The sequence below is a fragment of the Leuresthes tenuis genome, unplaced genomic scaffold, assembly GCF_036924035.1.
Source record: "Leuresthes tenuis unplaced genomic scaffold, fLeuTen1.0.hap1 SCAF_10, whole genome shotgun sequence".
Lineage (NCBI taxonomy): Eukaryota > Metazoa > Chordata > Actinopteri > Atheriniformes > Atherinopsidae > Leuresthes > Leuresthes tenuis.
This window is the reverse complement of record NW_027325364.1, coordinates 25,828,957-25,843,083: the sequence shown is the minus strand read 5'-3', so window position 1 is coordinate 25,843,083 and position 14,127 is coordinate 25,828,957. Positions and strand designations below refer to the sequence as shown.

General features: G+C 41.8%; 2 non-coding genes across 2 annotated transcripts; both read right to left on the bottom strand.

Moving 5' to 3' along the window:
• Positions 1-746: 746 nt before the first annotated feature.
• On the bottom strand, positions 747-930 carry LOC140317063 (U2 spliceosomal RNA). The gene has a single exon (XR_011917412.1). It is a non-coding gene; the product is annotated as a U2 spliceosomal RNA (small nuclear RNA).
• Positions 931-1,238: 308 nt separating this feature from the next.
• On the bottom strand, positions 1,239-1,352 carry LOC140317313 (U5 spliceosomal RNA). The gene has a single exon (XR_011917638.1). It is a non-coding gene; the product is annotated as a U5 spliceosomal RNA (small nuclear RNA).
• Between the last annotated feature and the right edge of the window lie 12,775 nt (positions 1,353-14,127).

Here is a 14,127-nt window from a genome sequence, read left to right as displayed (position 1 = left end):
TATTTTAGAGGAAGCACTAGAGTTTAGATCCAACATTTGTTGATAGGCATTCATTTATTTCTTCACTTCTGATAAAAATGATAAGACTGACCTAAAGAATTGGAGGCCCATCACACTTTTAAACTTTGACTGTAAACTTTTTAGCAAGGTTTTAACGACACGGATGTCCTCTGTTTTAGAGGAGGTAATTCACCCAGACCAGGCTTGTGCCATCTCAGAGAGACAACTCACCGACAGCCTCGTACTGATTCGAGACATCATTGATTACGCTAGAGACAGAAACACCCGGCTTGTCATCTTAAATTTAGACTTTGAAAAAGCTTTTGATCGGGTCTCGCATCAATATCTCTTTCAGGTGTTGCAGCAATCGAATAGGGCCCGATTGTTCCTACTTGGTGAGATTTGCTTGGTTGAGACGCTTGCTCCCCCCCCTTGCTCCTCGGCTGACCAAGTAGGAACAATCGGGCCCTATTCGATGGCTGCCTTGTCTTTTACTCTGTGCAAAAGACAAGGCAGCCACAAACACCACGGGAACACCGTATTGAGGCTTTGTTCTGACCACTCATTCGGTGTCACGTTTCTTTCAAGCAATTCTCCCGGTTAGCCCACACTCGGCTCGCTTCCAGAGCTGTGTTAAAGTCTACTTCGCATTCACTCTCTTTTCTCAGCAGATTAAAAGAAAGTTTCATCTTGGGCTCCCTGAAACTTCCATCCTGCACCACTGTTTGCTTTTTCACAAGAGCAGAGAAGAGCGCACCGTTCCCAGCGGCACTGCAGTACTGGGTCGATGCTTGGAGTGAACGGAGCAAGCTTCTTTTTCAACTCCTATTCTTAAAAATCCATTTAATATTTAGTCCTCGTATAGAGGACACATTAAACTGATAAGAACAGATACTACACTTGATCTTAGCCAAAAGGCCGAGAAGCGATAACTGTCCACTGTTTCAGGTCCGAGGGCCCTTGCTGGCACAATGCGCACTTGTAGCAGTGTTCTTTTTATGGCCATAGGTGGCCAGAGTGTCACGTTGCACCTCCGCCCACCCGCTGCACTGAGCACTCTTCAGCCCTTTTAAATGGTATAACTTTGCACTCCCGCATGCTCCAGCAAGCACCATTCAAGCAACAACTTTGCACTCCAGCTTCGAACATCGGCACAATCGCAACAAGTAAGGCGACTCTACTCAGAGAAGTCACTCTGCACAGTAACAAGATTTCTTTTGCACAGACAGAAAGGGCTTCACCCGCAAAGGTAAAGCCTGCCAAAAATAGAAACAACTCATTAGTGCTGCTCTCCACGAAAGTCTTTAGTAAAAGGCGAAAGACTTGTATGTTATGAAGAGAAACCAGAGTACGATTATCCGTCACTGCGGGAGCAGGGCATCAGGCTAGTTGCCATAGCCACCTTCCCCATGGTGAGCGTTGCTTGGTTGAAACGCTTGCCCCTGTGCAATCGACAAGGCAGCAACAAAAACACCACGGGAACACCGTATTGAGGCTTTGTTCTGACCGCTCATTCGGTGTCGCGTTTCTTTCAAGCAATTCTCCCGGTTAGCCCACACTCGGCTCGCTCCCAGAGCCGTGTTAAAGTCTACTTCGCATTCACTCTCTTTTCTCAGCAGACTCTTGGAATTTTATCTATAAAATGAATTCCTTCACTCAAACTATGTTAAAACTGCTTTGTCCTTCATATTTACCATGTCTAGAAAGATTTAAACAAAAAAAAAACAACGTTGTACTTTGCAGTAAAAGAAAGAGCAAATCTAAAGTTTCAGGAATCCGAGAATAAGCTTACTTTCATGAGTTCTTCACGATTTCGGATTTTGCTATAAAATGAATTCCTTCACTCAAACTAAATTAAAACTGCTAAACCGCTAATCTGTTACATGTAAGGCGGATGTCAAATTCACCGAAATAGGATCTAAGGGTATTCGGCCAATCGAGCTGTAGCAGCTTTGGTAAAAGAGTATAAGTTGAAGAGTTTGTGAATAAAGGTGTGCGCACACATAGTGAGCTGTAGGAAAATAGGCAGGGAGCAATGCCGGCTGGGGTATATGTTCTTGTATGTTGTCTGACTGTTTGATTAGAATGTCTTGTGTAAGTGTCCTGTTGAATGTTACATGTTTGGGCTTTGACACTTCACGGTGGTTGTTAACTGTGTGGTGTGTCCTGAAATGTTATATGTTTGGGCTGTGTGACATGCTTAATGCTTGTCAGTAGCTACCCACTTATTCATATATAGCAACTGACAACATAAGAAGTCTGGACATACTTTGATAGTAGTTGTAGAAGTATCCTTATTGATAATAGATAAACTAATTCATAGTGATAGAACAGTAGATGAACAGGTGCCTGCACATGTCTCACGAAAATAAAATGGGTGTATGATTGCTGACGGCAGAGCAATACTGCCAAACTTATGAGTTCTTGTGGCAAACTTGATTCAGTGTCTTGACGTGTATACGCTGTTTCGCTGACTTGATTGTCACAAGAAACAAAGTGTGTTTGATAAGATCCGACCATTTTATTACGGGAGGATCAGTATGTATGGATTCTGATGTGACTGATAAACCCATTCGTATCGTAAGCATAATCTAATACGTGAGACAACGCCCTGGCACACAATCAAAAAAAAAAAGAGAGAGCGGTTTTGTGTCCCCACAGTCCATAATGTAGAAAAGAGAGAAAAAAGCCTTTCTGATTTGGTGTGTGTTCTCACAGTGCAGAGTGTAGAGAAAAGAGAGAAAAGAAAGCCGTTTTGGTGTCACGGGTGTTGTAACTTACACACACACATTTCTGAATTGAGAAAGGAAATTATTTTAGAGGAAGCACTAGAGTTTAGATCCCACATTTGTTGATAGGCATTAATTTATTTCTTCACTTCTGATGAAGTTTCAACAATAAACAACAAACTTTGTATTATGAGAAAGAACCAGACTCATTCTTCAGGAATCCGAAAATAAGCTCTATTTTACGAGTTATGCACGAATTCGGATTCTCCTATAAAACCTTAACTCTAACCAAGTTAAGACTGCTTTGTCCTTCATATTTATTCATGTCTAATCAAGTTTCAACGATAAACAACGTTGTACTTTGTACTTCTTCAGCAATAAGCATCTCTCGACATATGACGAAATACAGATTTTGCTATAAAATTAATTCCTTCTATCAGCCTGACTCAAAACTGTTTGTCCTCCTTATTTATCCACTTCAAATCAAGTTTCAACAATTAAAAAAATTTTGTAGTTTGAGAAAAAACAACTTAATCTTAAGCAATCAGTAGGGTAAGAAAGGGTAAGAAAAGGTGCAAATGCCAACCATACATCACTAAAAGGTGGAGCGGAAGTATTCGGCTGCAAGTAGGTGCGAATGCCTGACAATGTATGATCAAAAGAGGGAGCGGAGGTTTTCGGCTGCAAGGTCTGAATGTCCAACCATAATTTGTAAAAACCGGGGAAGAAAAGGCTCGAAAGCCCGACTATACACCATCAAAAGCGGGAGCGGAGGTGTTCGGCTGCAAGTAGGTGTGAATGTTCGACCATAATTTGTAAAAAGCGGGTAAGAAAAGGTTCGAATGCCCGACTATATATTAACCAAAGCAGGAGGAGAGGTCTTCGGATAAGAGTGGGTGAGAATTTACAACCATAATCTATAAAATGCGGTGAAAAAAAAGGTGTGAATACCCCATAGAACACTAAAAGGTAGAGCGGAAGTGTTCGGCTGCAAGAAGGTGTGAATGTCTGACCATAGTTTGTAAAAAGCGGGTAAGAAAAGGTTCGAATGCCCGAACATACACCATCAAAAGAGGGAGCGGAGGTGTTCCGCTGTAAGAAGGTGTGAATGTCCGATCATAGTTGGTAAAAAGCGGGTAAGAAAAGGTTAAAATACCCGACTGTACACAATCAAAAGAGGGAGCGGAGTTGTTCAGCTAAGAGAAGGTGTGAACGTCCGACCAAGGTTTGTAAAAAAGCAGTTAAGAAAAGGTTCGAATATCTAACCAAACATAATCAAAAGCGGGAGCAGAGCTGTTCGACTGCAAGTAGGTGTGAATGTCAGAGAATAATTTGCAAAAAGCTGATGAAAAAGGGTGAGAAATCCCGACTATACACCATCAAATGCGGTAGCGGAGTTGTTCGGCTGTGAGTAGGTGTGATTCTCCAACCATAATTGCTGAAAAATGTGTTAGAAAAGGTAAGAATGCCAGTCCATACATCATCAAAAGCGGGAGAGGTGGTGTTCGGCTGCAAGTAGGTGTGAATGTCCATTAATAATTGCTTTAAAACATGAAAGAAAATTTTCGAATATCAAACCTTACATGATCAAAAGCGGGAGCAGAGGTGTTCCGCTGTAAGACGGTGTGAATGTCCGACCATAGTTGGTAAAAAGCGGGTAAGAAAAGGTTAAAATACCCGACTGTACACAATCAATAGCGGGAGCGGAGTTGTTCGGCTACAAGAAGGTGTGAAAGTCACACCATGGTTTGTAAAAATCGGGAAGAAAAGGCTCGAAAGCCCGACTATACACCATCAAAAAGAAGGTTTGAATGTCCATCAATAATTGCTTTAAAATAAGAAAGTAAATTTTCGAATATCAAACCGTACATGATCATAAGCGGGAGAGGAGGTGTTCCGCTGTAAGACGGTGTGAATGTCCGACCATAGTTGGTAAAAAGCGGGTAAGAAAAGGTTAAAATACCCGACTGTACACAATCAATAGCGGGAGCGGAGTTGTTCGGCTACTAAAAGGTGTGAAAGTCCGACCCTGGTTTGTAAAAAGCGGGTAAGAAAAGGTTCGAATGCCCGAACATACACCATCAAAAGAGGGAGCGGAGGTGTTCCGCTGTAAGACGGTGTGAATGTCCGATCATAGTTGGTAAAAAGCGGGTAAGAAAAGGTTAAAATACCCGACTGTACACAATCAAAAGAGGGAGCGGAGTTGTTCAGCTAAGAGAAGGTGTGAAAGTCCGACCATGGTTTGTAAAAAGCGGGTAAGAAAAGGTTCGTATGCCCGAATATACACTATCAAAACCGGAAGCGTAGGTGTTCGGCTGCAAGAAGGTGTGAACGTCCGACCAAAGTTTGTAAAAAAGCAGTTAAGAAAAGGTTCGAATATCTAACCAAACATAATCAAAAGCGGGAGCAGAGCTGTTCGACTGCAAGTAGGTGTGAATGTCAGAGAATAATTTGCAAAAAGCTGATGAGAAAGGGTGAGAAATCCCGACTATACACCATCAAATGCTGTAGCGGAGTTGATCGGCTGTGAGTAGGTGTGATTCTCCAACCATAATTGCTGAAAAATGTGTTAGAAAAGGTAAGAATGCCGGTCCATACATCATCAAAAGCGGGAGAGGTGGTGTTCGGCTGCAAGTAGGTGTGAATGTCCATTAATAATTGCTTTAAAACATGAAAGAAAATTTTCGAATATCAAACCTTACATGATCATTAGCGGGAGAGGAGGTGTTCAGCTGCAAGAAGATGTGAATATCCACCCATAATTACTGAAAAATGGGTAGGAAAAGATGCGAATGTCCAACCATAAATCATCAAAAGCAGGAGTGGAGTTGTTCAGCTACAAGAAGGTATGAAAGTCCAACCATGGTTTGTAAAAAGCGGGTAAGAGAAGGTTCGAATACCTGAATATATACCATCAAAAGCGGAAGCGGGGGTGTTCGGCTGCAAGAAGGTGTGAACGTCCGACCAAAGTTTGTAAAAAGCAGTTAAGAAAAGGTTTGAATATCCAACCGAACATAATCAAAAGCGGGAGCAGAGCTGTTCGACTGCAAGTAGGTGTGAATGTCAGATCATAATTGCTGAAAAATGTGATAGAAAAGACTAGAATGCCGGACAATACATCATCAAAAGCGGGAGAGGTGGTTTTTCGGCTGCAAGTAGGTGTGAATGTCCAGCCATAATTACTCACAAACGGGGGAAGAAAAGGTAGTATTTCCAGACCACACATGATCAAAACAGGGAATGGAGGTGGTTCAGCTGCAAGGTGTGAATGTCTGACTAAAGTTTGTAAAAACCGTGTAAGACAAGGGGCGAATGCCCGACAATGTATGATCAAAAGAGGGAGCGGAGGTTTTCGGCTGCAAGGTCTGAATGTCCAACCATAATTTGTAAAAATCGGGGAAGAAAAGGCTCGAAAGCCCGACTATACACCATCAAAAGCGGGAGCAGAGGTGTTCAGGTGCAAGAAGGTCTGAATGTCCGACCAATAATTACTGAAAAATGGGTAAGAAAAGGTGCGAATGCCAAATCACACATCATCAAAAGCAGGAGCGGATGTGTTCGGCTACAAGAAGGTTTGAATGTCCAACCATAGTAAGTAATAGGTGGGTAAGAAAAGGCTCGAATGCCCGACTATACACCATCAAAAGCGGAAGCGGAGGTGTTCGGCTGCAAGACGGTGTGAACGTCCGACCAAAGTTTGTAAAAAGCATTAAGAAAATGTTCGAATATCCAACCAAACATAATCAAAAGCGGGAGCAGAGCTGTTCGACTGTAAGTAGGTGTGAATATCAGATCATAATTTGCAAAAAGCTGATGAGAAAGGGTGAGAATGCCCGACTATACACTATCAAATGTGGGAGCGGAGGTGTTCGTCTGTGAGTAGGTGTGAATGTCCGACCATAATTGCTGAAAAATGTGTTAGAAAAGGTAAGAATGCCGGACCATATATCATCAAAAGCGGGAGAGGTTGTGTTTGGCTGCAAGAAGGTGTGAATGTCCAGCCATAATTACTCACAAACGGGTAAGAAAAGGTACTATTGCCAGACCATATATGATCAAAACAGGGAGTGGAGGTGGTTCAGCTGCAAGAAGGTTTGAATGTCCGACTAAAGTTTGTAAAAAGCGGGTAAGACAAGGTGTGAATGCCCGACAATGTATGATCAAAAGAGGAGCGGAGGTTTTCGGCTGCAAGAAGGTCTGAATGTCCACCCATAATTACTGAAAAATGGGTAAGAAAAGGTGCGAAAGCCCAACCGCACATGATCATAAGTGGATGAGAAGGTGTTCGACTGCAAGTAGGTGTGAATGTAAGATCATAATTTGTAAAAAGCGGGTAAGAAAAGGTAAGAATGCCCAACCATAAATTATCAAAAGCGGCAGCAGAGTTTCGGCTGGTATTTATCAATGTCTAGATAGATTTCAACAAAAAACAACGTTGTACTTTGCAGTAAAAGAAAGTGCAAATCAAAAGTTTTAGGAATCCGAGAATAAGCTTATTTTCATGAGTTCTGCACGATTTCGGATTTTATGTATAAAATGAATTTCTTCACGCAAACTAAGTTAACACTGCTTTGTCCTTCATATGTACCCATTTCTACATATATTTCAAGCATAAACTTCCTCATATTACCCTGAATGAGAAAGAGCCACACTTGTGATTAAGCCATACCTCCCTTTTGAGGAGTTCTGCATGATTTGGGATTTTATCTATAAAATTAATTCCTTCACTCAAACTATGTTAAAACGGCTTTTACCTTCATATTTATCAATGTCTCGATAGATTTAAACAAAAAAACAACGTTGTACTTTGCAATAAAAGAAAGAGCAAATCAAAAGTTTTAGGAATCAGAGAATAAGCTTATTTTCATGAGTTCTGCACGATTTCGGATTTTATGTATAAAATGAATTCATTCACTCAAACCAAGTTAAAACTGCTTTTTCCTTCATATTTATCAATGTCTAGATCGACTTCAACAAAGAACAACATTGTATTTTGCAGTAGAAGAAAGAGCAAAACTGAAGGATCAGGAATCCGAGAATAAGCTTCTTTTCATACGTTCTGCACGATTTCGGATTTTATGTATAAAATGAATTTCTTCACTCAAACTAAGTTAACACTGCTTTGTCCTTCATATTTATCAATGTCTCAATAGATTTAAGCAAAAAAACAACGTTGTACTTTGCAATAAAAGAAAGAGCAAATCAAAAGTTTTAGGAATCCGAGAATTAGCTTATTTTCATGAGTTCTGCACGATTTCGGATTTTATGTATAAAATTAATTCCTTCACTCAAACTATGTTAAAACGGCTTTTACCTTCATATTTATCAATGTCTCGATAGATTTAAACAAAAAAACAACGTTGTACTTTGCAATAAAAGAAAGAGCAAATCAAAAGTTTTAGGAATCCGAGAATAAGCTTATTTTCATGAGTTCTGCACGATTTCGGATTTTATGTATAAAATGAATTCATTCACTCAAACCAAGTTAAAACTGCTTTTTCCTTCATATTTATCAATGTCTAGATCGACTTCAACAAAGAACAACATTGTATTTTGCAGTAGAAGAAAGAGCAAAACTGAAGGATCAGGAATCCGAGAATAAGCTTCTTTTCATACGTTCTGCATGATTTGGGATTTTATGTATAAAATGAATTCCTTCTCTCAAACTAAGTTAACACTGCTTTGTCATTCATATGTACCCATTTCTACATATATTTCAAGCATAAACTTCCTCATACTACCCTGAATGAGAAAGAACCACACTTGTGATTAAGCCATACGCCCCTTTTGAGGAGTTCTGCATGATTTGGGATTTTTTCTATAAAATCAATTCCTTCACTCAAACTATGTTAAAATGGCTTTTACCTTCATATTTATCAATGTCTAGATCGACTTCAACAAAGAACAACACTGTATTTTGCAGTAGAAGAAAGAGCAACACTGAAGGATCAGGAATCCGAGAATAAGCTTATTTTCTAATGGGCAAGTGGGAACTGCTTTGTCCTTCATATTTATCAATGTGTATTTGGATTTCAACTTCTTCTACTGCATCTTCTTCACACCTTCTTGTAGCCGAACACTTCCGCTCCCGCTATTGATTGTGTACAGTCGGGTATTTTAACCTTTTCTTACCCGCTTTTTACCAACTATGGTCGGACATTCACACCGTCTTACAGCGGAACACCTCCGCTCCCGCTTTTTATGGTGTATAGTCGGGCATTCGAACCTTTTCTTACCCGCTATTTACAAACTATGGTAGGACATTCAAACCTTCGTGTATCCGAAAACCTCCGCTCTCTCTTTTGATCATACATTTTCGGACATTCGCACCTTTTCTTACCCGCTTTTTACAAACCATGGTCGGACTGTCACACCTTCTTGTAGCCAAACACATCCGCTCCCGCTATTGATTGTGTACAGTCGGGTATTTTAACCTTTTCTTACCCTTATGATCATGTGCGGTTTGATTTTCGAAAAGTTTCTTTCATGTTTTCTAGCAATTATTGATGGACATGTAGACCTTCTTGCAGCTGAACACCTCCGCTCCCGCTTTTGATCATACATTGTCAGGCATTCGCACTTTGTCTTACCCACTTTTTACAAACTTTAGTCGAACAGTCACACCTTTTTGCAGCCGAACACCATCTCTACCGCTTTTGATGATTTATGGTCCAGCATTCTTACCTTTTCTAACACATTCTTCAGCAATTATGGTCGGACATTCACACCTACTCAGAGCCGAACACCTCCGCTCCCGCATTTGATGGTCTATAGTCGGGCATTCTACAGCGGAAAAGACTCATTCTTATGTTTGGTTAGATATTCGAACCTTTTCTTAACTGCTTTTTACAAACTTTGGTCGGACGTTCACAATATCTTGCAGCCGAACACCTCCGCTTCCGCTTTTGATGGTGTATATTCGGGCATACGAACCTTTTCTTACCCGCTTTTTACAAACCAAGGTCGGACTTTCACACCTTCTCTTAGCTGAACAACTCCGCTCCCTCTTTTGATTGTGTACAGTCGGGTAATTTAACCTTTTCTTACCCGCTTTTTACCATCTATGGTCGGACATTCACACCGTCTTACAGCGGAACACCTCCGCTCCCTCTTTTGATGATGTATGGTTAGGCATTCGCACCTTTTCTTACCCATTTTTCAGTAATTATGGGTAGACATTCACACCTTCTTGCAGCTGAACACCTCCTCTCCTGCTTATGATCATGTGCAGTTTGATATTCGAAAATTTTCTTTCATGTTTTCTAGCAATTATTGATGGACATTCAGACCGTCTTGAAGCTGAACACCTCCGCTCCCACTTTTGATGGTGTATAGTCGGGCTTTCGAGCCTTTTCTTCCCCGGTTTTTACAAATTATGGTTGGACATTCAGACCTTCTTCCAGCCGAAAACCTCCACTCCCTCTTTTGATCATACATTGTCGGGCATTCGCACCTTTTCTTACCCGCTTTTTACAAACCATGGTCGGACTTTCACACCTTCTTGTAGCCGAACAACTCCGCTCCCGCTATTGATTGTGTACAGTCGGGTATTTTAACCTTTTCTTACCCGCTTTTTACCAACTATGGTTGGACATTCACACCGTCTTACAGCGGAACACCTCCGCTCCCTCTTTTGATGGTGTATGTTCGGGCACTCGAACCTTTTCTTACCCGCTTTTTACAAACTATGGTCAGACATTCAAACCTTCTTGTAGCGGAACACATCCACTCCTGCTTTTGATGATGGGTATTCAAACCTACTTGTTGCCCGCTTTTCATTAATTATGGGTGGACATACACACCTTGTCGCAGCCAAACACCTCCGCTCCCTGTTTTGATCATGTATGATTGGACATTCGCACCTTTTCTCACCCGCTTTTTACTATGGTCGGCCATTCACAGCTTCCTCTCCACCATACTTGTATGGTGGGATATTCACACCCACTTGCATCCGAAGACCTCCGCCCCCACTTTTATTGATATTTAGTCGGTCATTCGCAGCTTACCCGCTTTTGGCAAACTATGGCCTTCTTGCAGCCAAACACCTCTGATCTAGTTTTTGATGATGTAAGGTTAGGCATTCAGACCTTGCTTCACCTGCTTTTCACCAAATATAGTCGAACAGTCACACCTTCTTGCAGCCGAACACTTCTGCTCCACCTTTTAGTGTTCTTTGGGGTATTGACACCTTTTTTTTCACCGCATTTTATAGATTATGGTTGGAAATTCTCACCCACTCTTATCCGAAGATCTCTCCTCCTGCTTTGGTAAATATATAGTCGGGCATTCGAACCTTTTCTTACCCGCTTTTTACAAATTATGGTCGAACATTCACACCTACTTGCAGCCGAACACCTCCGCTCCCGCATTTGATGGTGTATAGTCGGGCATTCTCACCCTTTCTCATCAGCTTTTTGCAAATTATGATCTGACATTCACACCTACTTGCAGTCGAACAGCTCTGCTCCCGCTTTTGATTATGTTTGGTTGGATATTCGAAACTTTTCTTCACTGCTTTTTACAAACTTTGGTTGGACGTTCACACCTTCTTGCAGCCGAACACCTCCGCTTCCGCTTTTGATGGTATATATTCGGGCATTCGAACCTTTTCTTACCCGCTTTTTACAAACCATGGTCGGACTTTCACACCTTCTTGTAGCCGAACAACTCCGCTCCCGCTATTGATTGTGTACAGTCGGGTATTTTAACCTTTTCTTACCCGCTTTTTACCAACTATTGTTGGACATTCACACCGTCTTACAGCGGAACACCTCCGCTCCCTCTTTTGATGGTGTATGTTCGGGCATTCGAACCTTTTCTTACCCGCATTTTACGAACTATGGTCGGACATTCAAAACTTCTTTTAGCCGAACACATCCACTCCTGCTTTTGATGATGTATGGTTGAGCATTCGCACTTTTTCTTACCCATTTTTTACAAACTATGGTCGGACATTCACACCTTCTTGCAGCTGAACACCTCCTCTCCCGCTTATGATGATGTGTGCTTTGATATTCGAAAATTTTCTTTCATGTTTTCTAGCAATTATTGATGGACATTCAGACCTTCTTGCAGCTGAACACCTCCGCTCCCGCTTTTGATGATGTATAGTCGGGCTTTCGAGCCTTTTCTTCCCCGGTTTTTACAAAATTATTGTTGGACATTCAGACCTTCTTGCAGCCGAAAACCTCCGCTCCCTCTTTTGATCATACATTGTCGGGCATTCGCACCTTCTCTTACCCGCTTTTTACAAACCAGGGTTGGACTTTCACACCTTTTAGTAGCCGAACAACTCCGCTCCCGCTATTGATTGTGTACAGTCGGGTATTTTCACCTTTTCTTACCCGCTTTTTACCAACTATGGTCAGACATTCATACCTTCTTACAGTGGAACACCTCCGCTCCCTCTTTTGATGGTGTATGTTCGGGCATTCGAACCTTTTCTTACCCGCTTTTTACAAACTATGGTCGGACATTAAAACCTTCTTGTAGCCGAACACATCCACTCCTGCTTTTGATGATGTATGGTTGGGCATTCGTACCTTTTCTTACCCATTTTGCAGTAATTATGGGTGGACATTCACACCTTTTTGCATTTTAACACCTCCTCTCCCGCTTATGATCATGTGCGGTTTGATATTCGAAAATTCTCTTCCATGTTTTCTAGCAATTATTGATGGACATTCAGACCTTCTTGCAGCTGAACACCTCCGCTCCAGCTGTTGATGGTGTATAGTCGGGTTTTCGAGCCTTTTCTTCCCCGATTTTTACAAATTATGGATGGACATTCAGACCTTCTTTCAGCTGAAAACCTCCGCTCCCTCTTTTGATCATACATTGTCGGGCATTCGCACCTTTTCTTACCTGCTTTTTCAATTCATGGTCGGACTTTGACACCTTTTAGTAGCGGAACAACTCTGCTCCCGCTATTGATTGTGTACAATAGGGTATTTTAACCTTTTCTTACCCGCTTTTTGCCAATTACTGTTGGACATTCCCACCTTCTTACAGCGGAACACCTCCGCTCCCTCCTTTGATGGTGTATGTTCGGGCATTCGAACCTTTTCTTACCCGCTTTTTACAAACTATGGTCAGACATTCAAACCTTCTTGTAGCCGAACACATCCACTCCTGCTTTTGATGATGGGTATTCAAACCTACTTGTTGCCCGCTTTTCATTAATTATGGGTGGACAAACACACCTTGTCGCAGCCAAACACCTCCGCTCCCTGTTAGGATCATGTATGGTTGGGCATTCGTACCTTTTCTTACCCATTTTGCAGTAATTATGGGTGGACATTCACACCTTCTTGCATTTGAACACCTCCTCTCCCGCTTATGATCATGTGCGGTTTGATATTCGAAAATTCTCTTCCATGTTTTCTAGCAATTATTGATGGACATTCAGACCTTCTTGCAGCTGAACACCTCCGCTCCAGCTGTTGATGGTGTATAGTCGGGCTTTCGAGCCTTTTCTTCCCAGATTTTTACAAAATATGGATGGACATTCAGACCTTGTTTCAGCCGAAAACCTCCGCTCCCTCTTTTGATCATACATTGTCGGGCATTCGCACCTTTTCTTACCCGCTTTTTACAAACCATGGTCGGACTTTCACACCTTTTAGTAGCGGAACAACTCTGCTCCCGCTATTGATTGTGTACATTCGGGTATTTTAACCTTTTCTTACCTGCTTTTTGCCAACTATGGTCGGACATTCACACCTTCTTACAGCGGAACACCTCCGCTCCCTCCTTTGATGGTGTATGTTCGGGCATTCGAACCTTTTCTTACCCGCTTTTTACAAACTATGGTCAGACATTCACACCTTCTTGCAGCCGAACACCTCCGCTTCCGCTTTTGATGGTATATATTCGGGCATTCGAACCTTTTCTTACCCGCTTTTTACAAACCATGGTCGGACTTTCACACCTTCTTGTAGCCGAACAACTCCGCTCCCGCTATTGATTGTGTACAGTCGGGTATTTTAACCTTTTCTTACCCGCTTTTTACCAACTATTGTTGGACATTCACACCGTCTTACAGCGGAACACCTCCGCTCCCTCTTTTGATGGTGTATGTTCGGGCATTCGAACCTTTTCTTACCCGCATTTTACGAACTATGGTCGGACATTCAAAACTTCTTTTAGCCGAACACATCCACTCCTGCTTTTGATGATGTATGGTTGAGCATTCGCACTTTTTCTTACCCATTTTTTACAAACTATGGTCGGACATTCACACCTTCTTGCAGCTGAACACCTCCTCTCCCGCTTATGATGATGTGTGCTTTGATATTCGAAAATTTTCTTTCATGTTTTCTAGCAATTATTGATGGACATTCAGACCTTCTTGCAGCTGAACACCTCCGCTCCCGCTTTTGATGATGTATAGTCGGGC